General features: G+C 50.3%; 2 long non-coding RNA genes across 2 annotated transcripts; both read left to right on the forward strand.

Moving 5' to 3' along the window:
• Positions 1-1309: 1309 nt before the first annotated feature.
• LOC115511152 lies at positions 1310-16655 on the forward strand. The gene is made up of 8 exons (XR_003967964.1): positions 1310-1470; positions 10923-11239; positions 11419-11486; positions 11854-11917; positions 12257-12398; positions 12720-12935; positions 14443-14594; positions 16620-16655. It is a non-coding gene; the product is annotated as an uncharacterized LOC115511152 (long non-coding RNA).
• Positions 16656-16720: 65 nt separating this feature from the next.
• Positions 16721-22066, forward strand: LOC115511153. The gene is made up of 3 exons (XR_003967965.1): positions 16721-16857; positions 20356-20536; positions 21136-22066. It is a non-coding gene; the product is annotated as an uncharacterized LOC115511153 (long non-coding RNA).
• The last annotated feature ends 1818 nt before the right edge of the window (positions 22067-23884 follow it).

Below are 23884 nucleotides of genomic sequence, written 5' to 3' on the forward strand. Positions count from 1 at the left end.
ATCCATCCATCCACCTACCCATCCATCCACCTATCCATCCATCCATCCGTCCATCCGTCCGTCCATCCATCCACCTATTCATTCATCCACCTATCCATCCATCCATCCACCTATCCATCCATCCATCCATCCATCCAACCATCTACCATCCATCCATCCATCCATCCATCCATCCATCCATCCATTTAAGGAAGCACTATTGAGCACTATTTGATTTGTGCCTGTTTCAGGGCAAGATGCTGAGAACTCCCAGAGGCACAGGCTTGGTCCACGGCTAGTTGTGAAGAGGGTAGCCAGACACACAGGGTTGTGAGGCCTGACCAGCAGAAGCATGTCCAGTGTGCAGGCCCGTGGCAGGAAGGCTGATGCTATAATTGGAGCAAGAGGGCCAGGACCCCAAAGGGGACCCTATGGAGGTGACTTTAAGTTGCATGTTGCAGAAGGCTCAGGAAGACAGTAAAGGGAGGTGTAAGTGAGGCCTCCCTGATTGTACAGTGTCTTGGGGGTTTGAAGCAGCCTCCTGACTCAGGGGAGTAGTCTACTGAGTCTCTTGCCTTTCTGAGATTTTCTAGTTTGTGTGGACTCAGTAGCATAGAATTTGGGATCGGATTATTTTCATAAGTTTCTTTCTTCCCCAGTTACATCTGTGTGGCTCCTGCAGGACACAGAGCAGGGCATTGGACACAAAGAAAGCACTCAGTAGCTGAGAAACCACAAATGTGTGGATCTTCATTTTCAGAAATAAAAAGTGGCTCCATCCACACCACCACCTTCCTGGAGATGACTACTTAACACTGCAAAATCCAGTTCTTGAACCATAAGACCCTTTTCATTTCAGACTGAATGGGGTGGCACTCATTTGTGATAATTCAGGGATCAACCGGAGTTTAGGCTGTTGGAACGAGTTACAGCAATACAAGAAAGATAGAAATGTTGCCCTTTAAGAGTCTTTAGGGAGCTACGATACTAAATATTTAACAGTGACTTACTTCCTGTGACAGTTATTTGCGAGTGAGTGCCTCCGATGTGTGGAAACAATGGATTCTCTGATGTGTTTGACTCCCCCCCGCCCCCACCATACTGTTTATAAATTTAAATTGCGGTGTGAAGGGACACAAGGTAGGTGTGCAAAGTTAGGCTTCTGCCCTAGTACCAATGATTTCAATCCAGTGGGTTCTGAGTTAGTGAAATTTTACTTTACTTCACATTAATAGGTTTTGCTTTGCCAACGTGTGAAATATGCTTGGGGAAGGGGAAGAGGTGGAGGCCATGTTTTGGAGGATGAATGGATTTTGGGGGGACAGCCCACAGAAAACAGAGTTCAGGGAAGTTCTAGTTCCATCACGTTGACCCACACAGAACAGGTGTATTAACAATAGGTGTGCTTCCACAGTGACCGCTCTCCCAGCTGCCTGCTTTTTGCACGTTGTCTCCATCCGAAGAGTCCTGGAATGCCAGCCTTGTCTCAAGGTCAGTAGATCTGCTGAGCCCAGAGGGAGAGCCCGGAGCCCAGAGCATTCCGCGTGCACTACGCAGGCTGCCTTAAAGTGGGCGTGCGGGCTTATAGCTTGGCCATGGCCGTGCCGCTGGGGAGAGAAACGCTTCCTCTTCCTCTACCGTGTACCTCTTGACGAGGCGCTCCTCATTAACCCACATGATACTCCAACACCAGGAGTGTCATCAAGAGGTGACCACACCAAGGTGGAGGTGTGAGGTGCTGGGAAGCGCTTCCCTCCTTTTGGTTTGCATTTGACCATGGGTCTAGGGGACTCAGGTGTATTTTTTTTTTCATGTTCTTTTTTTTTTAAATGTTTATTTATTTTTGAGAGGGAGAGAGAATGTGCGAGCGGGAGAGGGGCAGAGAGAGAGAAAGAGAGAGAGAGAGAGAGAGGGAGAGAGAGAACAGCAGAGGGTCTGATACAGCACTCGAACCCATGAACCATGAAATCGTGACCTGAGCTGGAGTTGGACGCTTAACCGATGAGCCCCCTGGTCTCCCCTCCTTTCTTCTGTTTTTGTTGAGAGATCCAGGAGTAAAAATTCGAGAAGAAGCTGTTGAAGATAGCCCTGTTGATTTTGTGGGTTTTTAAAATCATGGTGTCCCTGACTTCAGACTTTTTAGGGTGCTTTCTTTTTTGGGGGAGAGGCTGGGCTTGAAGAAAGCCCATCTCAATCTACTTGTCCTTGATGTAGCAGACAAGAGCAGCGCCGGGGGATTGGCCAGCTCTGAGGTTCTGAGGGAAGCTTTGAAGCTGCCACATGTTCTGTATCCGTTTCTCACCTCTTTTTCAACATCACCGGATTCGAATACAAATTATTTTTCGCCATGCAGAGACACTTAGACACGTGAGGCAAAGCTTCACTTTTATGGGCTTATTTTTCAAGGGGAGACACGCGGATGCCTGCCAGATGACGGTCGCCTACCTTTGAATCATCTGGTTCCATCTCTAACTCGCTTGCACACCTCTTGCTAAATGTTTTCCTGTTTGTAGAGGCATGCTGGTGTGTTGAAAGGATTTCACAAGAGCACTGGCCCATTTCTCCTCCAGTCCTGCCCGGATTTTATTGCCTGCTTTTGCTGATAAGAAATGCCCATGCAATTTAGGTCGAAACGGCATCGGGGAAAACGGGCAAAGCACCAAGTCTGGGGAGAGCGTCTTTAAAAAGAAAGTCGGTTTTGGCCTTTATAACCTTGGTACACTTCGTCCTCTTCACCAAGGATTTAAGTCACAGGGCACACCGCTCGGAGTGGTAACTGTGCTTACTCGTTTGCCTGGCCAGTATTGGTTAAGACCCAGATGGCCAGGTGAAATTAGTAATAATTTCTCTGTTTGCTCCCCAAAATGGCCTACTTTGGACACTATGTTATGCGAATGATCTACTCAGAGCACAGAGTTTTTGGAACAGTCTTTCCTTGTATTTGCATATTGCATTTACTTTGCATTTTCGTTTAATGTTTATTTATTTTTGCGAGAGGGAGAAAGAGACAGAGTGTGAGCGGGGGAGGGGCAGAGAGACAGGGAGACACAGAATCTGAAGCAGGCACCAGGCTCTGAGCTGTCAGCACAGAGCCCGACGTGGGGCTCAAACCCACGAACCGTGAGATCAAGACCTTAGCCGAAGTCGGAAGCTTAACCAACTGAGCCACACAGGCGCCCCGCTATTTGCACTTTAAAAGTTGCATCTTTACAGCTGACCTTGTGTGGGAAAACAATCCTGTTTATTTCCAAGTCATTCATAGTATAGTGACCAAATTGTTTGACCCCTGGCTCCTTAAAAAACCCCGAAGCGTCAAAATGTGCCTGGTGTTTCTTGACCAGTTTTCCGTTGCAAACTGAGAATAGAGAAGTGTACTTGCCTGATTCCTCACGCCCTCCGAAGTCGATGCGGCGAGAATAAAAATGATCTTTAGAGCTTAATGGGGGGTGGTGGGAAACGCCTGGGCATCGGGGTGCATCTGGGCAGCCTGCCTGACTAGAGGCTCTGGGGTGCGTTTGCAGCCAGGAGAAATGTCTGTGTCCCCGTGATATTATAATGGAGTTTGTTTTTCTGTCTGGCTGTCTGTTGCATTTTATAATGTAATTTCCCCAGATCCTTGAGGAATGTTTCCTCACAAAGGCCTGCTCTTGCAATGCCCGAGGGAGTCGTTCTGTCTTGATTTTCCCCTGTGCTTTTTATTACCCCACGCTTGATGAACTTTTCCTGGCCATTTCAACTGTCAGCGTCTGAAGTCCGCTAGTGAATGTTGGTTGGCTTTCTCTGCGCTAAACTGTGGCAATTATAGTTCTTAATCAGCATGAGAAATTTGAGGGAAAGGTAGGTCTTCCAAGAGTCTGTCAATGTAGCAGCAGGAAGTAGGTCTGGCAGAAAATGGAGGGAAACCATGGTCCATTCTATTCTTGTGGGACAGAATGTGGCACCGAGGGTCCCACAGAAATAAAGCCAAAAGGAAAAACAAACAAAAAAAAGATGCCACATTGATTTCTCCCTTCGCTGCTATTGTTTATACTATACAATTGGCGTTTGATCCATTCATTTTTGGGTTCATAAATCATTAATGGAATGCCTACTTCAGACCAGGCGGTGCCTAGGCATTATTCCAGAGACTTCTAGATAATTGTGAATGATTCTGGACTCTGAGATTAGTAGGATAACCAGCAATGAACCGCTCTTGGGGAATAGTCCTTGCAAGGGGAGACAGACCTGGGGTATTATGAAGGCCCAGAGGGGCACCCATCTTGGCCTGAGGAGGGCCTGGGAAGCTGAAAATTAAGCAGGGAGCCAGCTGGACAATTTACGAAGGCAAGCAAAAGGCCTGTCTTCTGGAATGATGTGTCTAGAGAACCAGAAAGAGTTCAGAAGGGCCAGAGGAAAGGTTCTTATGGAGCCTATGGAAAATTCATTCATTCATTCATTCATTCATTCATTCATTGTTTCATTCATTCCACAGTTATTTAAAATTTGTTTTAATGTTTATTTATTTTTGAGAGAGACAGAGAGAGAGAGAGAGAGACAGCACAAGCAGGGGAGGGGCAGAGACAGAGGGAGACACAGGATCCCAAGCAGGCTCCAGGCTCAGAGATGTCAGCACAGAGCCCGACGCGGGGCTCAAACTCATGCACCATGAGATCATGACCCGAGCCAAAGTCGGACGCTTAACCGACTGAGCCACCCAGGCACCCTATTCCACAGTTATTTACTGAGAGCCTGCTCGGTGCTAAATGTGAAGCTGGCCATTACGAAGACGGGGCCAGACAGGCAGATGAGACGATGAAGAGCCTTGTGCACTGGCAGGAGTACAGGCATTATCCAGAGAGCCGTGGAGAAGCGTGGGAGGCCTTAACCACGAGATGACATGATTTGACATGTGTGTTGACTGTGGGGTGGGAGACGTGCTGGGGGTGACGCAGCCTGGAGGCAGAGGGGATGGACAGAGGAGAAATGATAAGCCAGTGGCAGTTGGGGTGGAAAGGAGTTTAGGTTTTGAGTAAATCCGGTCTATTCACTGGCTGGACGATGAAGGGCAAGTCTCGGAGGAGCATCTGAGTTCTCTTTGGGGTAATTGCCAGATGGTGATGTCATTACCCAGATCAGGGGCAAAAGAGGAAAGGTTGGCGAAGATACTGAGTTCTGTTTTCAGCGGGTCTGACGAGTCCGGGGTAGCGGCCGGCATTGCAGGAGTGAGGGCGATGTGCCCCAGACTCGTGGTTTGGCCGGCTGGTGGCCTGGAGAGCGCCAGCGCTTTGGGAACCGGCTGGGGGCTCTCAGCCTGCAAACGATGAGGAAATCGTGGTGCGGATGAGATCACTCGGGAGGGGCGCAGCAACCCACAGTGACTGTGTCTGTGAACAGTGACTACGTGTGTGCTAAGTGCCCCACGAAGCACTACACCCTTTCAGCCTCAGTAGGACCCTATGAGAGACTGCTGTCAGTCGTCCCCAGTTTACAGAGGGGCCCTTGGAGGCAGAAAGCAGTTAAGTAGCTTGCCCGAGGCTGCACAGCATGGAGGGGGAGTTGGGGCCGGGTGGAGTTTAGGGCACGAAGAGGGCAGGGCAGTACCCTGATGAGGGCCGGGGCAGGGAGGAACAGGTACAAGTCAGGGGGAAGTCTAGCTCTCTTTCACCTGGGAACGCCCGCCCCCCAGGTTCCCGGTCTGACCGCTGACCCATAACTGCTGAACGTTGATGCCCTGCCCTCCTTGCAGGGCAGGGAGACCATGTCTCAAGATCACCCTGTCTTAAGAGGGCACAGGATGTGAACGCAAGGTGCACGGCCCACAGCCTGTGAGACCTCCTGCTTCAAACCTCCAGGAAGGGAAGAGAGCTCTGTGCCTGGCTTTCTTCAAGCCCAAACCAACCTCCCATCTTGGTAGGTTGAAATCCTACTCACCCGGGAGGCTCATGATAAATGGCGACCTCTCTGGGAAGCTCTATAGACTCTTCCGGTCACACGGGATCCCTCTCGTCTTTACAGTCCCCTGTTGCTTTGCACAATCAAATAACTCTCAACTTCTTTCCACTCGTGTTTCGGTCTTGATGTCCTGGGCGGGGGGTGAGGAGGTCGGGAGGGCAGAAACTCTTCCTTATTTATTTGTGTGCCCTGCCTGTAGCAGGCATGTAATATTAGTATCATTAGGTGCTCAGTGATTGGATTTGAATGAAGGGAGAAAAGGTCCTGGAAGCTTCTTTCCCCCACCTTTCCCCTTTATAGGTGATTTTGCAACTGAGCTATCCTTGCGGGCTATCCTGTTGCTTCTCTGTTCCTTCCCTGCATGTTCCCTGGGTTTTCTATTGCTTCCGCGTCAGCCTGACATGTTAGAATTGACTCCATCAGCCCGACATGTTAAGATTAGCTGTTCTGTGTGCCTGGGTCCTCCCCAAACTCCACGTCCTGGACGGCTGGGTTCTTACTCTTCTCTAACTGCCAAGCCCGGTACCTGTAACTCGTGCAGGCACGTAAGTGGCAGCAACGTGGGGTGGGATTCTAGTCCCCCTCGAAGCCCCTCTCCAGTCGTCCCTGGTTCATCCCCCCCGCCCCCCCCAACACACACACCCGGTTCTCCCCGGGGCAGTCAGCTGTACCCTTTCCTCCCATCCTAATGGGGGAGCAGGTGGCCCAGCCTTGCTCCGTGCCCCTCCTGTGCTTTTCTGGGTCTTCCCAGGCCCAGGCTCACACATGATGCTACAGTGATATGGGCTTCAGCTCTGATCAAAGCTGAAAACCGCAGCTGAGGCCCGAACTGGCCGGTAAATGAGCAGAGACTCACTTCAGCCAGTTGGGCCAACGTCTGCAAACAGCGGGTGCCAAGAGCCTTTGCCACAGTTACAAGTCAGAACCTTCTAAGCTGTTCCTTAAAGAGAGAGGCACCGTGGGGGAGAAGACGGCTGTGTTGCAGATGTAGGATAACATCGAAGAGGCTCCCTGTGACCGAGAAGAGAGCAGATGCATTTGTCACTGCTGATTTTCTGCCAGGTTACTCCCCGTCTCTTAATAAAGAGTGAAGGATAAGACGGAGGGGTGACAGGCAAGGAGAGAGCAGGCGTGTGTTTCGGTTACTTATTTCCAACGTAAACATCTCAAAGCAAGCTCATTGGGGTAATGTTTTCAGTGAAAATACATATTTCTACTGGACACAGTGCAAGAATTTTTTGCTCATGGAATTTTCACTCAACAATAGGAAAAAAGATGTTTTCACACAGGCATTTTTAGCTCCATATACGGATTTGACAATGTTTCCCCCGATGCCAGCAGGACCGAGGAGTGCAGCTGCTTTGGAAATTTCAGAACCCTCAAAAAGAACCTCAGATGCATTTAAAAAAAAAATCACTAAGTCACGTATTTAAATTGTGCTTTCTGTCGTTTTTCCCAACACTTGAGGACGATCATTGGAGAGATCTGGGAGATCTTGGGTGAGAGGAACCTTCAGCATTCGGTGAGCCGGTGGGCTTTCTGCCTTTCACGGGGCATCGTGGCGAAATAGTGTGTTTGGCTACTTTCCCATCGTCTTCACCGTAGATTTTACTCTCGGGGCCAAAGACACTGATGTTTGGGTGTTCAGAACAGAAAGACGATCTGAATGTGAACCTCCTGTGCCTTTGTACTACACGTAGTGAAGCCTCACCGCCACAATCCAAGTCAAAAGCCACCCAGCACGTCTCCTCTCTCTGCTGGGATTTCTGGTCGGCTTAATACATCGGTGCGAAAACACAGGGTCAGAATCAAAGAAAGACAGGGCCTTTATTCCACGTGACGGTGTTTTGAACCAGCCCAGTGGTGACCATCGCCACCGGGCTCGATGCAATTGATTGGCTCATAGAAGAGAATTGTATGACCTCCCTCTTTCAATCGTGCTGGAACTTTCCCTGGGGCCTTGAGATTGTCTCAGAGATGACTCAGCTCTCTCACGGTTGTATGTTTTTTTTAAAGCTTTTTTCACTCGGGTTTCACGTTGGTTTTCTCTCTCAGTTCCTTCTAGTTAATCTTACTATCTTCCGAATGTAAATCTACCCTGCTCAATTTTAAATTAATTTATATGCCGCAGATTTGTTTTAGGTGGCTCTCTTTAATGGTGCCATCTTGCAGGGAGGGATCATGCTGACCTCTTAGAGCCCGTCCTAGGATTAATGGGCAATTGAGTTCACACGCAATAAAACCTTCTCAAATATTCACATTAACTGATAGATGCGGCTTGAGTGAAGATAACCTCACTGTGAGGACAGAACAAGAGGCCCTCATTGGCTTTGCTGTCCCACGCATGTGGGTGGTAGGTGTGGAGAGGGAGAGTGACCTCTCCTTAAGTCCTTCTTGATTTTTAGGGTGACACCTGTTGAACTTTGACTCGATGTTACCTTTTCCAGTCACCTGAATTGGTACCGTCGCTGGGATCTGTATTTAACATAACCAGGTAGATCAGATCGGACTTTCTTTGGATGGTTCAAGTAGGGGTTGGGAAGGTCACTCTGCTTATGTTGGGAGCTAGAAGAAGTGGAGCTCATGAAAAAGCTCCCATCTCGAGGCCCCAGAAGTGCTTTCAGGGCGTCGCTGGATCCCAGAAAGCGAGGACGGGAGAGGTCACTTCGTGGGAACAAGCTGCTGGCAGCCGTGGGAGAGATCGTGACGTCAGGAGGAGCTGGGAGTACGAGGACACGTGAGTCGCACGGCAGTGACGAGTGGAAGCACGAAGCTGGCCATAGGATGCCCCGGAGTGTGGCCAGATGGGCAGCTTGGAGCCTCCAGCCCGAATGGACATGAGCTCGGGCCGGGGACAGGGAGGGGGCTGACTGGTGTGTCAGGGCTGTGCGAGGGGAGTGAACTGCAAGGGAACTGCAAGCTTGGGACCGTCCAGAGCCCCTCTTGTCATGGCGGGCCGCGGCTCACAGCCCGAAAGGATGGCAGGCCACCAGCCTCACAGGACAGCTTCAGATACTGAGGCCATTCCTAGTGAAGATTTTGGCTCAGACACAGGTTCAAAAAGTCTGCTCAAAGACACCGTTTTTGGGATCCCCAAGAGGAAAAGGCAACTCACCTGTGTTTGCTGCCTGGCACGACGGTGCCACACGTCACCGAGAAGAGAGGAGGGTTAGGATTGAAAGTGAAAGCCGGGAATGCTCAGAAAGGACAAGGAAGTGGGGGAAGTTAAGAGGAAAGGAGCGAACACACACAATCAGACTCGAGAATAGATGTGGGTGGGAAAATGCCTGGAATGAATGCTGGTGGGTTTCTATTGTAGGAACTCGCTTCGAGACAGGATCTCCTGCTACCGCCTCTCTTAGGCTTGGTTTCAGACGTCATTGGTCAAACTGTGGTCGTAATTTAAGGGGAGCCCAGGCACACCGCGAAGTGGCTCTCCAGTGGACACCCTTACGCTTCGGTGTTGCTTCGTTGATAAGATTCTTAAATGTCTGGACCATTTCTTTTTGAGCCATTGGGGAGATGATCGTTTTCCCTCTTGAGTACTCCTCCCACTCAGATCTTTTCCATCACTGGGGACTGGGGGTAAGGGGAATAACTGGGTTTGTTTCCAAAGTGACCAAGCCAGGGTTGGTCTTGGGGAAGGGCACCCTGTTTCACACCAGATGCCCAAATGTCAAGAGTTCATTGATTTCCCTCCATTTATGCCAAGTAGATAGTACCTAAGCCAAAGGGCAGAGCAGAGTTTCTGTTAGAAAAGGAGGCTAACATCAAGTTTCCAACCAGTGGATTTGGAGCAGAGACCCTGGATGTCTGTCTGTCTTCCGCGGATGTCCAAGATTTATCAGCCGACTCAAAAAGAGAGCCTGTCTGTGTCAGGAAATGCTGATAACCAAGGGATCTGTGGACAACAGGGCCACCTACCCCCAGGACAGGTGATGGAAGGGACACAGTCTGGTAGGATAAAAGGCACTGGGCAAATCTCTGATTTACCATCGCCAGTTGGCCCACGACCAGGAATCTGGATGGAAGGGGCAGGAGGGAAGAGATTTGTTCTACTGAGTTACGCTCTCTCCAAATGGTGCCTGAAAACTTACTGAAATGAGCTGGTGAGAGTCATGAATGAAAACAGAAGCCATGGGCAGGATGCGTCTGCAGTCGTTACAGGGACTGCTCCAGCACCCCGGTGGGGACTGAGGTCACCTCTTTTGCAGAGGTCACAGAGCACCCCAGCTTCAGGGATGCTGTCCCAGCCCCCTGGAGTAACAGACAGCCTGCTGCAGGCGCCCTGGTGCTGGAAGCGGAGATGACTGCAGATGTGAAAGACAACACCCTCCTTCCTCTGAGTGCACTTGGCTGGCGCATTCTGTTCCACGGGAATGGTGGCGCTTTGTGAGTGGGTTCACAGGGGAGCCCTGTTATAGGGTGGTCCCGTATCCTTGCCTGTGGGCAGCCACTGGCCACTGCGTCTGGAACCCCAGGTTGGGAACAGGTCCTGTCCCCACTGCGGTGGGGGGAGGGTGGGGGCCCAGAGACAAGGCGCAGATGCTCCGGGATCCTCGGGGCCCAAATGTGCAGGTGCACATGTTGGGGACTTTGCTAGAAGGGCAGTAAAGGCGCCTCACTTTCAGGAGGGTCCAGAGTGCCTGTCATTTACCAGCTCCCTCCCCTTGTTCCCAGGCAGCCCCCCCCCCCAATCTCTGATTGGTTCCCTTCAACCCAAGTCTGTACCAGGCCCCTCGGGGTGTTCTGGCTTCAGCGTACTTTTTCCTGGCCTAAATATGTGCTTTTTGGTGCCCAGGACTTCCGGTTTCACTCTGCCTTCCAGCTTTGCACCCTGTGGGTTAAAGACACCCCCTCTTTCAGCCAGGCCCCCAGGAGAGCAGCCCCCTGCCCCCCTCAAGCTCCGTCTGCCAGGTCTGCAGCTGGAGAAGGGAGGGAGGGAGGCTCACGGGTGGAGAATGAATTCCCCAAGAAACAAAGGTGATTCTGGAAACTCCTGTCTCTTACAGTCTGGGAGTAGAGGTGCCCGATTCTGGTGCTGTGGTATCACCCACTACATCAAACCCCAAAGTTGATACAACGCAGGAGGAGCCGCAGGCATGAGACTGGTGGAGAATGAACGTGAGGAGAGAGGGGCCAGAGGGCAGCCCGGTCCAGAGAGGAGAAGGCTCAGCAAACTGTCATCCAGACCGACGCCAGGTGCATTCAGAGTCGGGGAAGTGACCCAAGGCCACGGCCGGTGGACTGTGACAGGCGCTGTGTTAGATGCTGTGTTTGGGCGGGAGCACTGATCCCATCTGGCTGATGAAGGAATAGTGCTCCGGAGGTAAGCCTGTCGCTGTGCTGCCGAGGGCAGACGCGAGCTTGTGGCCTGGGTCTGGTCCCCTCCGTGTGAAGGGAGGACTCTACCTCTGGCTGAGACCCGCCAGCCCCGCGCCAGACGGCGTCATCTGGTAACGCTCAGGGGCAGACACTGCTCAGCATTGCTTCCTGCCTTCTTTTCAGAGCAATTAAACGCGATCCAGTCGGGCTCCCAGGAACAAATAATTTAAGACCGATTCCCGACCGAACAGGTAACTATGAAACCGTGGGCTGCGCGAAACAGCTCACACGGTGAAGCGCAGGACCAAATGAATAAAGTCGACTTAGAATTTAATAAGGCCTCTCTGGCACGCACATCGAGCTGTTGAGCTGTGCGCTGCAATGAATCTAAATTTAGATGGGAAATTAGAGCAACCGTACCTATTTATTAACGCACCACTTTGCAGTGAACTGTTGTCCTGTTACGGGCAGGTAACTGACACATACTACCTTCCCCACTAAAACCATAAAATTTACATTTTCTCGAGCATCTTGTCTTTGATTAGCTTTCCTGAGTGCTCTATTTTAAGAGCTATGCTGCCTTTTCATCCCATTTCTTTACTACATGTGTATTTCCAGGATCTTCTACTTTTCCTTTATGGAAACGAGTTGGCCGCGCTGAGATTCTCTCGGTGTTCCCCAGGTATGGCGTAATTACTGGTTGCCAATTATTCTTCCGTAAGGGATACTCTAAGGCTTATTTTAAAAGCGTTTCTCCTCCGAAAACTGGCACAACACAAGGGCTTCGTGAGAGTCATGCCAATCCCAAAGGAGAGGCGTTCTTGTGCCAAAGGCTGAAGGCTGGAGGCCTCCTCGCCTCCAGACAAATGCTGGAGACTGCAGAGGGGCCAGGGCTCAGGATGGCCCTTTTCGCTGCTGATTGGAGAGGGGAGAGAACGCATTAAATGGTGCAGTGCTGAGAGGTGGTGAATCACTGCTCCGTTGGAAGGAAAATTGTAAAAGTGGGCATGTTTCTCCCTAGGGAGGCGGTTCTTAAATTTGAAAACTGCGAAAGTGGATCAAATATCTGAAGAGGGCGAATGGAGAGCATAAGTCATTCATCTATTCATGCAAAGATGCAGGGCAGTGATCTGAAGGAGGGGTGAGAGCTGATGAGGGAGAAGGTGAGTAAGAGTGTTCTCAGCAGAGTGAGCGGCGTGGATAAAGGCCCTGTGGTCAGAGGGAGTAAGTAAGGCAAGTGGGAGGAATTGCAAGGCCAGTGTGTTTGGAGGTCTTAGAGTGAATCCTAGGAACCAGAAGCTATAGGGTCTTATGCGTCAAGTTCAGAAGTTGTGTTTTACCTTAAGAGTGCTAGAAAGCCAGTGAAGAAGGTCTTCCAGTGGAGTGTGTTTGTGCAGGTGCATGCGCGTGAGTATGTGGGCAGGTTGGAGCGGGGATGGTTATCACGACTTGATGTGTACTTGGCTGGATCCCTTCCGCTGTAGGTCAGAGAGCTGAGTGGATGGAGGAAGGCTAGTGGACATCCACTGCAGCTGTCCAGGTTGGACACGGAAGGAATTTGGGCAAGAGTATGGTATGGAGATTGGAAAGAAGTGGATGGATCTGCGTGTCAACTGTAGGGTTTGGCGGTGGTTTGCTTACCAGCCATTGGGAAGAGCAAAGGGTAAAGAACGACCTGTGGACTCCGCCCCCACAACCAGGTAAATGGTGGCCATTCCCTGAGCTGGCCAAAGGGTGCTCAAAGGGGACGAGGATCAGGAGGGGGGTCATGGATTCAGATCGCGTTTCAGGTGTCTGTTTGAGTTGTCTTTGAGGTGTCCTAAGGAGAGGACAGCCAGGCACCGAGGTGGATGTGGAATGCAGAAAGCTTCGGGCTGAGTCGTGCCTTCTGCGGGGTCTGTGCTGGGAGGTGGCTGGATCTGAGTGTGACTGAGCTTTCCCAGACAAAGGGTCCAGCAGGAGAGGAGGGGCATCTGGACTTGAGGCTTCAGGAGCTCTAGCAGCGAGTGGCTTGGGGAAAGTCAGCGAAGGAGACAGAGACGGTGAGACCAGAGAGGCAGCAGTTGGACAGAGTACGACAGGGCTTCCGAGGTCAGAATACGGTGGGTGTGCTGAAGACTGCTGTGGGGTTAAATTAGATGAGGGAGGAGCATTTTTGGCTGAAGCGGTTGGCAATTTTTGATCATGCTAGGATTTTGCAGAACAAGCCTTCCAGGTCATATCAGAAAAGACTCTTTCTTACAGAGGCAGAATTAAAGGAGGTAATCTCAGCCAAGCACTGGTACACTCAAGGTACTCAAGTACAGAGGACGATTTCTCTTATTTTCTACAAGAAGGACGGTTTATAATTGGTACATCCAAGGTTTTCACCCTCGGCACTGTGGACACTCGGGGCAGGAGGATTCCCGGTCGTGGGGGCTGTCCTGTACACCATAGGATGTCTAGAAGCATCCCTGGCCTCCACCCACCAGACACCAGTATATCCTCCCTCCCCAGGAGTAACAAGAAAGACACGATCCACACCTGGGGAGCAAAAATCTGCCAGCTGCCCCCCCCCACTTTGGGGCTTATGCTTCACGACAAACTTTTGTTAATATTTATGAAGAGACCTAATGCCTTTTGGTGTAAAAAAAAAAAAAATCTAAATGAACATTGCTAGCAGGATGGTACCCTGTCTCCCAAAGCGTATAATCTCCCTTTTGGGGTTGCCACACACTGATGGCAGTATTTATCTTTGACACCCTGTGCTATTGAAATTCTTGACGGCTGAGAGCTGACTTCAGCAAACAAATTTAACAGCCTAGTTAAAACCAAATAGTTTTATAGAGAGGCTGTAACTTCTTTTTTTTTTTTTTTTTTTTTAAGTTATAGCAGGACAGATTAGGGAGGCAGACAATAAAAGTCCTGTGGTTGCTCATATACTGTATACTTCTGCAGAGCAGTAATGCACTAACACCGGCCTCAGAGGCGGCCCGGGATGACTGCGTTTCTAGAATTCAGGGCTCCTTTCTCTCAGCCCTCCTCTGTGCCAGAACAAAGGGCAGTTTAATTTCCTGCTATACTGCGCAGTTTTACAGGAGCATTTGTTGAATAATTCTTTTTTTTACCCTAAACGAACTGGTACAAAAATCGTGCTAATCAGTTCCGATGGGATGTTGTGAGAAAGGGCAGACTTCTCAACAGGATGGGGTGGCATTGTTTTTCCAGGAGAAGCCAATGATGCTGGAACAGGAGCTCTAGACTGTCAAGTTTGGGCCACCCACAAAAAGAGACTCCTGAGCCCCTGGAAGAGGAATCACGGACTTTGTCTTACTTTTTCTCTAAACGAGTCAGAGAAGACTGTTCTTCTGTTTCACAAGGTATGCGTGTGAGCTAGTAGCTCATGGCTCCATTTCTGGGTCGATTCAGCCTGATCATGTTACAAATACTGAGCGTTCTGGATGGATATCATGGAGAATCTGCTATAGGATTATAACCCGGAATCACAAAGGAAATAATGAAGGAAGGGGGAAGAGGGAAGGGCTGGTTTTTATAAGCCTCTTCTTGGCAGCCGTGGCCCACTGGAGGGCAGAGTTCTTCAAGTGTCTCCACACTGGTGGGCAAGAAGTTATCTTCATTCTCACGAGGACAGTGGAAACCACCTCATGGGGTCATCTGGACCATGGGTCCCTTGATGGGTGTATTTGTCAGGGTTTCCCAGAGAAACAGAACCAACAGGCTATGTATAGATAGATGATAGATCTAAAAGGGATCGGTTCATGCAACAATTATGGAGTCCCATGATCTGGCATCTGGAAGCCGGAGACCCAGGGAAGCCCGCGGTGGAATTCAGGCTGAGCCTTCAGGGGAGCAGAGCGTGTAGATCCCAGTTCAGATCTGAAAGCCTGAGAAGCAGATATCAGTGCCCTAGCCCACCAGTCAGGCCCAGTTCTGCCTCCCCCCACCTTCCTGTTCCACTTGGGTCCTGAAGAGATTGGATGATGCCCATCCGCCCTGGGGAGGGCAGACTGCTTTCCCGAACCTACCAATTCAAATGCTCATTTCACCTGGAAACATCCTTGCAGACGCACCCAGAAACAACGTTTAGCCAAATATCTGGGGCACACCATGCTCCGGTCAGGGTGACACATAAAACTGACTATCACAGTGAGTCTTTTGGGAAGGCTGTTCTGATTCCAGGAATGTCAGGATTTCTATCATGGAATAGAGGGGATTTTTGCTGAAAGAGCCCTGTAGAACTTCACACGCAAGTAGGTTGTGGGAACAGAGGAGGAAGGTAAATCCCAGAAAGGTGATGGGACTTGACCCAAGTCGCACACTAAGTAGAGACAGAGGGGACCAGGGCCTCGATCTTTTGACCCCTAAGCAGTATGCTCATCACCCAATCACCTTGGGCTGACGGTTTTGTGTGATCCCCACAAAAGACAAAATGGAGAAATGGCAGAGGAGCTCTGGGCAGCTGAAGCCCCTGGGCGGGGCGGGGGTTGGGGGGGGGGTCAGCCTGCTTCCATTGGGCCATATGGTTGTCACTCCCTTGAGCCCCGTGACCGAGTTGTGAGGTGATAGCACTGTCATCTTTGTGCCCCATCCAACGACCCACACTGCTTCTCCCCTTGGCCCATGGATCTTTGCCTTAGAGACACCCGCCATTCACATCTTAGAAATTAGGTCATTACCTCCTCCAGAAGGGCCAGAGACAGCCGTCCGCACCTCCCTACCTCAACTTCCTTTCTGCGTTTTACTTCCTCCTTCCCGCCTGCTGACCTCATGACTTCCCCCAAACCTAACTGACGAGCTAGAAACCCACAGGGAAGCCTGTGGCCTGCAGAGGGGAAGGGAGCCGTCCTATTTCTGGTTCTGGAAGATGGCCCCCATGGAGAGCTTCCGCGAATGACCCTGCTCATTGTAGTCGGCCACCTTTCCAGGAGAGGGTCCCGGGGACCCAGCCTGGAACGAATTATCCAGGAACAAGAAGGGCGCGCAGCTTCGGCCTGGCTTAGCGGCTGGAGCCAAAGCACAGGAAGAAATACCGTGATTTCTCATTTTCATTATTTTTGTCACCACGTTTAGAATGTTCAGCCTATTTAAAGGGAGGTCCTCTTTGCTTCACGAATGTGAATTTCTTGCAGAGAAAGTCCAATTACTTAGTACTAGCCCTTCATCCTGGGCTCTCCGGCATTTTCAAACAATTTTTTACAAACCGACCAATGTTTGCGGGACATGGAATACAGGCTATCTGTCGCGGACATCGCAGGGAGAGGGCGACACAGCCCTGCCTTCACGGGGTTTCTAATCTAGAAGGAAAGTCAAACTGAAGCCAGGATAAGTTGACTAACAGTGAAGAAACTGTGATTTAAAATGTTCTTTTTTTTTTTTTTTTAAAGCTTATTTGTTTGTCTTGAGAGGGGGAGAGAGGATCCTAAGCAGGCTCCCCACTGACAGCGCAGAGCCCAGTGTGGGGCTCGAACTCACGAACCCGGAGATCATGACCTGAGCCAAAATCAAGAGGTGGACGCTTAACCGACTGAGCCACCCAGGTGTCCTGAAGAAGCTGTGATTTAAATAATAAGGATTTCTCGGAGCAGCAAAGGGCCAGAGGCCGACAGGGCTGTGCTTTCTGAGGTGAGCAGTGGCCATCTGGGATTCCAGGATTTGAACTCACTGGGTGCGGGATAAGCAGAGAAGCAGGTATTCTTTTAATCTTTTTTTAAAAGTGTTTTTATTACTTCTGAGAGAGAGAGAGAGAGAGAGAGAGCAAGCAGGGAAGGGGCAGAGAGAGAGGGAAACACAGAATCCGAAGCAGGCTCCGGGCTCTGAGCTGTCAGCACAGAGCCCGACGCGGGGCTCGAACTCACGAGCCATGAGATCATGATCTGAGCTGAAGTCGGACGCTTCACCGACTGAGCCACCCAGGCGCCCCCAGAGGAAGGTATACTTTAGACGGATTCCTTCTTCCTCAGAAGGTCACGGGGTCTGTGAAGTGGGGACTCTGGCATAACATCACCTCTGAGGCTGCTGTGTGTGTGAGGAACGAGTTAATACGCGTAAAGCCCCTGGAACAGCACCTCCCCATGGCAAGGCCAGGCTAAGCTGGCTGTTACGAGGCCCCTGCAAGACAGGGACTTTTATCACAGTGTCACACAGGAGGAAAGCAAAGTCGCGCTCACGTGAATCACGCGGTTGGAACCCGGGTCTGGCTCGGCGCCCCCTCCGCCCAGAATTCCTGCCCTGGAAGACACATCAGCACGCCCCGGGAAGGTGTTTAAATAACGACTTTAATTTTCAGGCGATAAAGATGCCCCGTTGTAGGGTTGGCCACAGAGTCAGTGTCAAGAGAGAAAAAGCTTCAGGGGGCTTTCTGTGCGGCACTCAAGGCCACGGAAACACTTCCTTCTTCTTCTCGTGTATTTTTCCCGTCAGGTCGAGAGAGTGCTATTCCCTGTCAGTGCTAAAGAAACAAAAAATTGACCTTTCCTTCCCTCCCCAAATACACCTTATACTCCAGAAAGCCTTCTGCAGTGCCAATGCCCTGGGGCACGAAAGTACACTTACGGGGAAGGGTGCCCTGATGCTCGTTCAGGAAGGAGCCGTTTCCTTCCAAGTGTGGACTTACGGGTGCTTCGCATCTGACTCGTTTCTGATTATCATGCTAACAGCTTATGTTCTCCATACGTGTCTCCTCCAGCCTGAGCCTCCCGCATCTTTCTCGGTGGCATCCCTGCATCCCGTGTCCCAGGCCGGAGACCTGGCACGGTTTGCTGTCTTCTTCCCCTTGCCCCCAGCCCCCGCCTCAAGTGGCTGCCAATTCCCGTCCCTCCGGTCTCTCCCAAGCTTTCCCTCTGGAGACCATCCTTCAGGACACGACCCCACTGGCCTGTTAGTGCGCTTGTCAAGGATGGGGACAGGCGGGGGCGGGAGGGAACTTCTGGGGACAGAAGTCCCCAGCTCGCCTCCCAGGCCCGGGTCTGCCCCAAAGCTGGGCACGGCGGATGGGAGATGGGCTGACGGGGGGACACCTCGGAAACAGCGAAGACCGGCGGTGCTGGGGTGGGAAGGGAGGAGGGCCGGGCAAGTGGGCTCAGCCGGGACCCCACCTCGGCATACGGCCGGCCGGCGGGGCCCTCTGCTACCTGTGCACTAGGATCTCAGGGCCTCCTGGACAGCAACTCTCTGTATTTGTTCCCCGAGACCTGACCCTGGGGCTGGACCCCTAGTTGGGCCTGAGAGAATTAGGTTGAAGCTAATGGAGTTCTAGGCACCCCTCATTTCCATTGGCAAGGAATACACTCGATTTGGGAACTTCAGGTCTGCGTGGGCCTTTTGCTTCTTTGTCTCGGGGACTTCCAGCTCCCACGGATTTGCTTTAGGGGGACCTGCTTCTCACCCTCCTTCGGCACTTTCCCAGGGGCTAGTGAGCGTTTGAGACTAGCTGTTCCCTATCGAAATGCACTGTCTGTTCTGACTGAGCACTCCTTGCTTTTTTGCCTAGTAGCCGTTATTCAAAGGACTCCTCTCCCGGAGCAAATTTGCCTAGCCCCCCTGCTGGATAGTATTTCTTTTTTTTTTTTCAGGAGCATTTACCTCCTCAGAGCAGGGTTTGAGATGGGGACTACAGGAGACCCGTGATTCTTTGATTCTAAACAAAGATTTCCTTATAAGGAGCTTGCTTAGGGTAAGCGAATTCTGCCTGGAGCTATCCCTGTGACCTGTGGCAGGCTGTGACCCCAGAGGGAGCTGGCCTCCTGGAGTATGCCTACCCGGCCCCCCGGGGAGAGCTCAGGGCTTCCCTGGGGATGAAGGCCGCAGGCCTAAGGAGCACAGGCTGATTTTTAAGGTGTAAGAGATTCCAAGTCCTGTTTGGCCTGGCCACTTGTCCCTCTCGAAAGCAGCAGGGCAGCCCAGGAGGACCCTTCCCTCTGCTGCATGAAACGTGTTGCCTGCTTTGGCCAGTTGTGACCCCTTTTCAACCTCGAGGGCCTGCAGCGGGTTCAGCATCTCTTGGCCCTTGGACGCAGGCCTGCAAGGGTGGCCGTTACCGTTCGGTCCCAGCTGTCTCTTTCCGGCTCTGCCCTGAGTCCCTGCCTTGGGGCTCCAGTCCCCAGGCCTCAGGGACTCCGTTCGGGCTCCTCCGATGGCACGTGTCAGGGGACCCCGGACTCTGGGAGGCAGCTGAGATCTTGTCGCGCTGGCTGTGAGCCTTGAAGCCACGGCAAGGCCGTGCCGTGTTCTCCAGAAAGAAAAGCAAACCTTTCCTTGTACTCCACCTCTCGCAGATGTCTGGAGGGAAGAAGTGAGGTGTGGTGCGTGCAAGCTCCCCTACCCTCAGGGTCACCCTCTGCGTCCAGACGCCCGGTGATCCCGTCTCCTGAATCGGCTGGGCAGTCCCCGCACACGCCATGCCCTTCCTCTGGAACTCTCTTTGGTTGGGCGGGCCCACCCCACGCACCCAGGCATCCGTGCCCGGCTTCTCTGACTGCGCCCGCTGCGGGTTAGGTGTATGTCCCTGCAAGGCTACTCAGCCTCACTCTGACTCAGTTTTCTCACCTGTAAAAGGGGAACTCACAAGGCCATCCCTCTTTTGCAGGTAAGTGCCAGGCATGTAGCAAATTGTAGCAACTGCCCCAAATTTTGTGTGTTTCCATGCCCATGAACAAGGCAGCGCCTCCACTCTCCATCGAGTGTGAGTGACTCCGGCCCACGTCCCCGAGCCTTTTCTCACGTCCCCCGCAGATTCGGTTCTATGCTCTACCTGGGCTTCAGGAGGGAGGGATCATTAAAAATTTTTTTTTCTTAATTAGAAAAAAAAGGGGGCACCTGGGTGGCTCAGTCGGTTAAGCCTCTGACGTCGGCTCAGGTCATGATCCCACGGTTCGTGAGTTCGGGCCCTGCGTCGGGCTCTGTGCTGATGGTTCGAAGCCTGCTTAGGATTCTCTCTCTCTCTCTCTCTCTCTCTCTCTCTCTCTCTCTTTCTCTCTCTCTCTTTCCCTCCCCCACTCTCTCTCCCTCTCTCCCTCTGTCTCTCCCCCATTTCACACTCTCTCTCAAAATAAATAAACTTAAAAAAAAAAAAAGAAACAATAGGAGTTAAATACTATTTACAGCTTCTCACTGCTTCAACAGTTTCTGGCCCCTTTGGAGGAGACGGGGGTGGGAATGTCGCATCAGGCTTGCTCTGGAGCTGTTATTACCGTCCATGCTGTCACGTAGTGGTTTGTCCTAGATGCCTCTGTCCTACGGGAGTGTCAGCTGGTCGGAGCGGAAGGAAGGAAGGCGGGAACACACGAATGCTACGGTGCCCGAGGTACTTGACCCAAGATTTTCAAAGTGATTAAAACAGCCAGCTGTGCTCTCTCCTCTTCCAGTTAGGGTTGAGAGTCTTCTGTTGTGCAACAATTTATTTCTTTCCATTTGAAGAGTCTTGTGACTGCAGCTGTCTCAGATTTTTTCAGAAGAATACATTTTAGATCACTTTTTCCTAGGAGTGTTGGGAGGAAGGTTTGGGGTGTGGACTTTCTGGTTAAAAATTGAGGGCGCGAAGGGGTAGGATTGTGTATTTTCTGACGGCTCAGTTCCTATTTATGGTAGGGGGATGACTTTCTTCCCCAGGAGCCAAGCTGGAATTTCAGTGATTGACCAAGGGGGAAGTAATTCATTCCTTCCTGCCATCTCACCCTCTTTTCTCCGGGGCTCTCTCTTCCTGTTCAGTTTCTATTATGAACTTTCTTTGTCAAGGACGTTTCTCATGATTAAGTGCTTATACCTGCTGCTTCCCAACATATCAATGTGGATAGATTTAGGACAGATCAAAATGCCAAAAATAGCCTGGTTTCCCTTTACTCCGGACAGAAACCTAAGGAAGATTTTTAACTGACGGCCTCTGACTTGTTTCCATTATTACAGAATTGTCCATCTTTGTGCTCTATAGTCCTCTGGAAGTCCAGATCTTCCGGGTATTAAAGAAAACAAGAAAATCTGGAGGAAACTACCTGGCACCACCTACTCCTTTCTGTTTAATAGAGATTGAAGATAGTTGGCCATCTGGAAAAGACACCGGGAAACAGAGGGGACTTTGTCCCCGAGCTGGGCTCTGAGCCTTTATGAAATGGGTCCTGATATCAAGAAGAATGTCTTGCTCGAAGCCAGTTTCGTTCGGGGTGAAGTCTGCCCTTGAAGTTCCTCTGCTGACCTGACTCTGTGTGCAGGTGGGGCGGGACGGATGGAGAACCTTGGCCAACGGCCCACCCACCTTGGGTCCCTTTCTGTAACCACGAGGGCTACGTGGAACTACAACTGTAGGTCTTGTGGAAGTGAAAACTGTAGTGGTCCCCACCCCCCATGTTTATTTTGGGGCTTCTGGTTTGGGACTCACCTCACCTATCTGAAGGACTGGCTTGAAGTGGACTTATTTGGGACCTTTCTTTAGAGAACTCAAAAGCCTTTGTTTGTAGCCGTATCTTCTTTGATAATACCGACTGACATTAGAAGCAGAGATAGCTTCAACGACAGTTTTCCACAACTCACGTTTTTTTGTCCCAACCTCTGTGGTCACTAGCAGAACTGCCCTGAGTTCGGGTCTCATTCCCAGAATGTAGCCTGGGTATAAAAACCTGGGGCCAGGAAGGTCTGAGCCACTGGTGGTTGGACCTGTGGTATCACCAGAGCTAAATCGAAACACAGATGATAACAACTGCCCTCCTCACTCCCCCACCCTTCGGAAGAGCAGAAACTGAACTTGAAGCTGCTGAGAGCTATAAAGAGTGTTTAACTTCTTTTATTATGCTCAGAGAGCACACGCGAGTGGGGTAGAGGGGCAAAGGGAGAGAGAGAGAGAGAGAGAGAGAGAGAGAGAGAGAGAGAGAATCCCAAGCAGGCTGCACACTCAGTGCAGAGCCTGACGTGGGGCTTTATCCCACGACCCTGGGATCATGACCTGAACCAAAATCAAGAGTCAGATGCTCGGGACGCTTGGGTGGCTCAGTTGGCTAAGCGTCCGACTTCGGCTCAGGTCATGATCTCACAGTTCGTGAGTCTGAGCCCCATGTCGGTCTCTGTGCTGACAGCTCGGAGCCCGGAGCCTGCTTCGTATTTTGTGTCTCCCTCTTTCTCTGCCCCTCCCCTGTTCATGCTCTGTCTCTTAATAATAAACGTCAAAAAAAAGAAAAAGAGTTGGATGCTCATCTGAGCCACCCAGGCACCCCAAGAGTATTTAACTTCTGTTTTTTTTTTCAATTCTGATTTTTAAATGATCCATTCTGAGGTTATTAGAACATAATGTAGAATTTGATGAGAGTAAAACCAGAGTGACTTGTATAACTTGCTTTAACCCCTGCAGGTGCAATTGTGGTAATATCACTTTTGCTAGGTGAATTTCTCTTTGGGACTCTTGATACCGCTTCATACAGATCTTGGGTCAGGGCCACCACCGTTCTCCCCGACAGGCCCTTAATTTTGAACATTTGGCTCTTTTGTTTTTTCCCCCATGGGCTTTGGGCTTCCTTTATGTATCTCTTTGTCTTCAGTGGCCAGTTCCTCATACCGAGAGGAAGGAGATGTTTGCTTTTGTCCAAATACAACATGTCCATTAGGTCCCAAAGGAGGCCCTCAGGTGAAGCACCGTTGAGCAAAGAAAATACGTTCAGAAGTGGATTTGTGTCACACACAAAGAAGGATGTGTGTGTCTGTGGCAAAGGGTGGCGGGTTGGGTAGCAAATAGTTTTGATATTTGGTTACAAAAGACTCAAAACCCTAATGGTTTTGCATTTACCGGTTTGCATATAGCACTCATGGTCTCTGGGCTATGGACATCGAATCTCTCTACAAACTGTTCAATATCAGAAAGTCTCACAAGTTACTTGTTGGTAAAGTAACCCAAAGCTTCCAGATTGCTTTCTGAAATTTAAGTAATTCCTTTTCATAAGAACAAATTCTTCAAAATCTGGGGGAATATTTCTTTAAAAATGACTTTTGTATTTTTAATATTAAAAAGTAGACCTATGTTAAAGACTACTTTTTAAAGAATTCTTTAGAGACTTAAGGCCTATAACCCTTAGACAAATACAAATGAATGCCCATCAAAGATTTTACTTAACTCATTAATTAACGAGGGAACCAATAAAATGTTACAACCAGCTCAAAAGAGAATTCAAAATACACACACACACACACACACACACACACACACACAGAGGCCATCAGGAGCACTGAAGTGAATTTACAAATAGATGTAAAACTGGTCAAAATCTATAGAGCGATAATCAATTGCATCACCACACAACACAATTTGCATTTCTAGAACAATAATTTCTATTATTAGAGGGAAAGTGGAATGAACAATGTTCAACTTCCACCTAAGTGCTCTTGAACTTGGCCTATTTTCTTTTGCTAATCATTGTACTGACAGACTCTCTTCTACACCATTATTACTTTCTTTCTTCCCCAGGAAGAGAAAAAGTCTTCTCAGGATGCACATTAATTTTAGAACCTTTACATTATTAGGAAAATCAGGTGAGATAAAGCTAGAAGTCATTAAAAAGTTTGTAGAATCATTTGGCTTTAGAAGAACGTTTACTTAAAATCTTTCTTTCTGGCCATAAAAATGAATCAAGGCAAACAATTAAACGTGAAAGTGAGCAGTAAAGAGAGACAAACG

Source organism: Lynx canadensis, chromosome A3 (genome assembly GCF_007474595.2).
Source record: "Lynx canadensis isolate LIC74 chromosome A3, mLynCan4.pri.v2, whole genome shotgun sequence".
NCBI lineage: Eukaryota > Metazoa > Chordata > Mammalia > Carnivora > Felidae > Lynx > Lynx canadensis.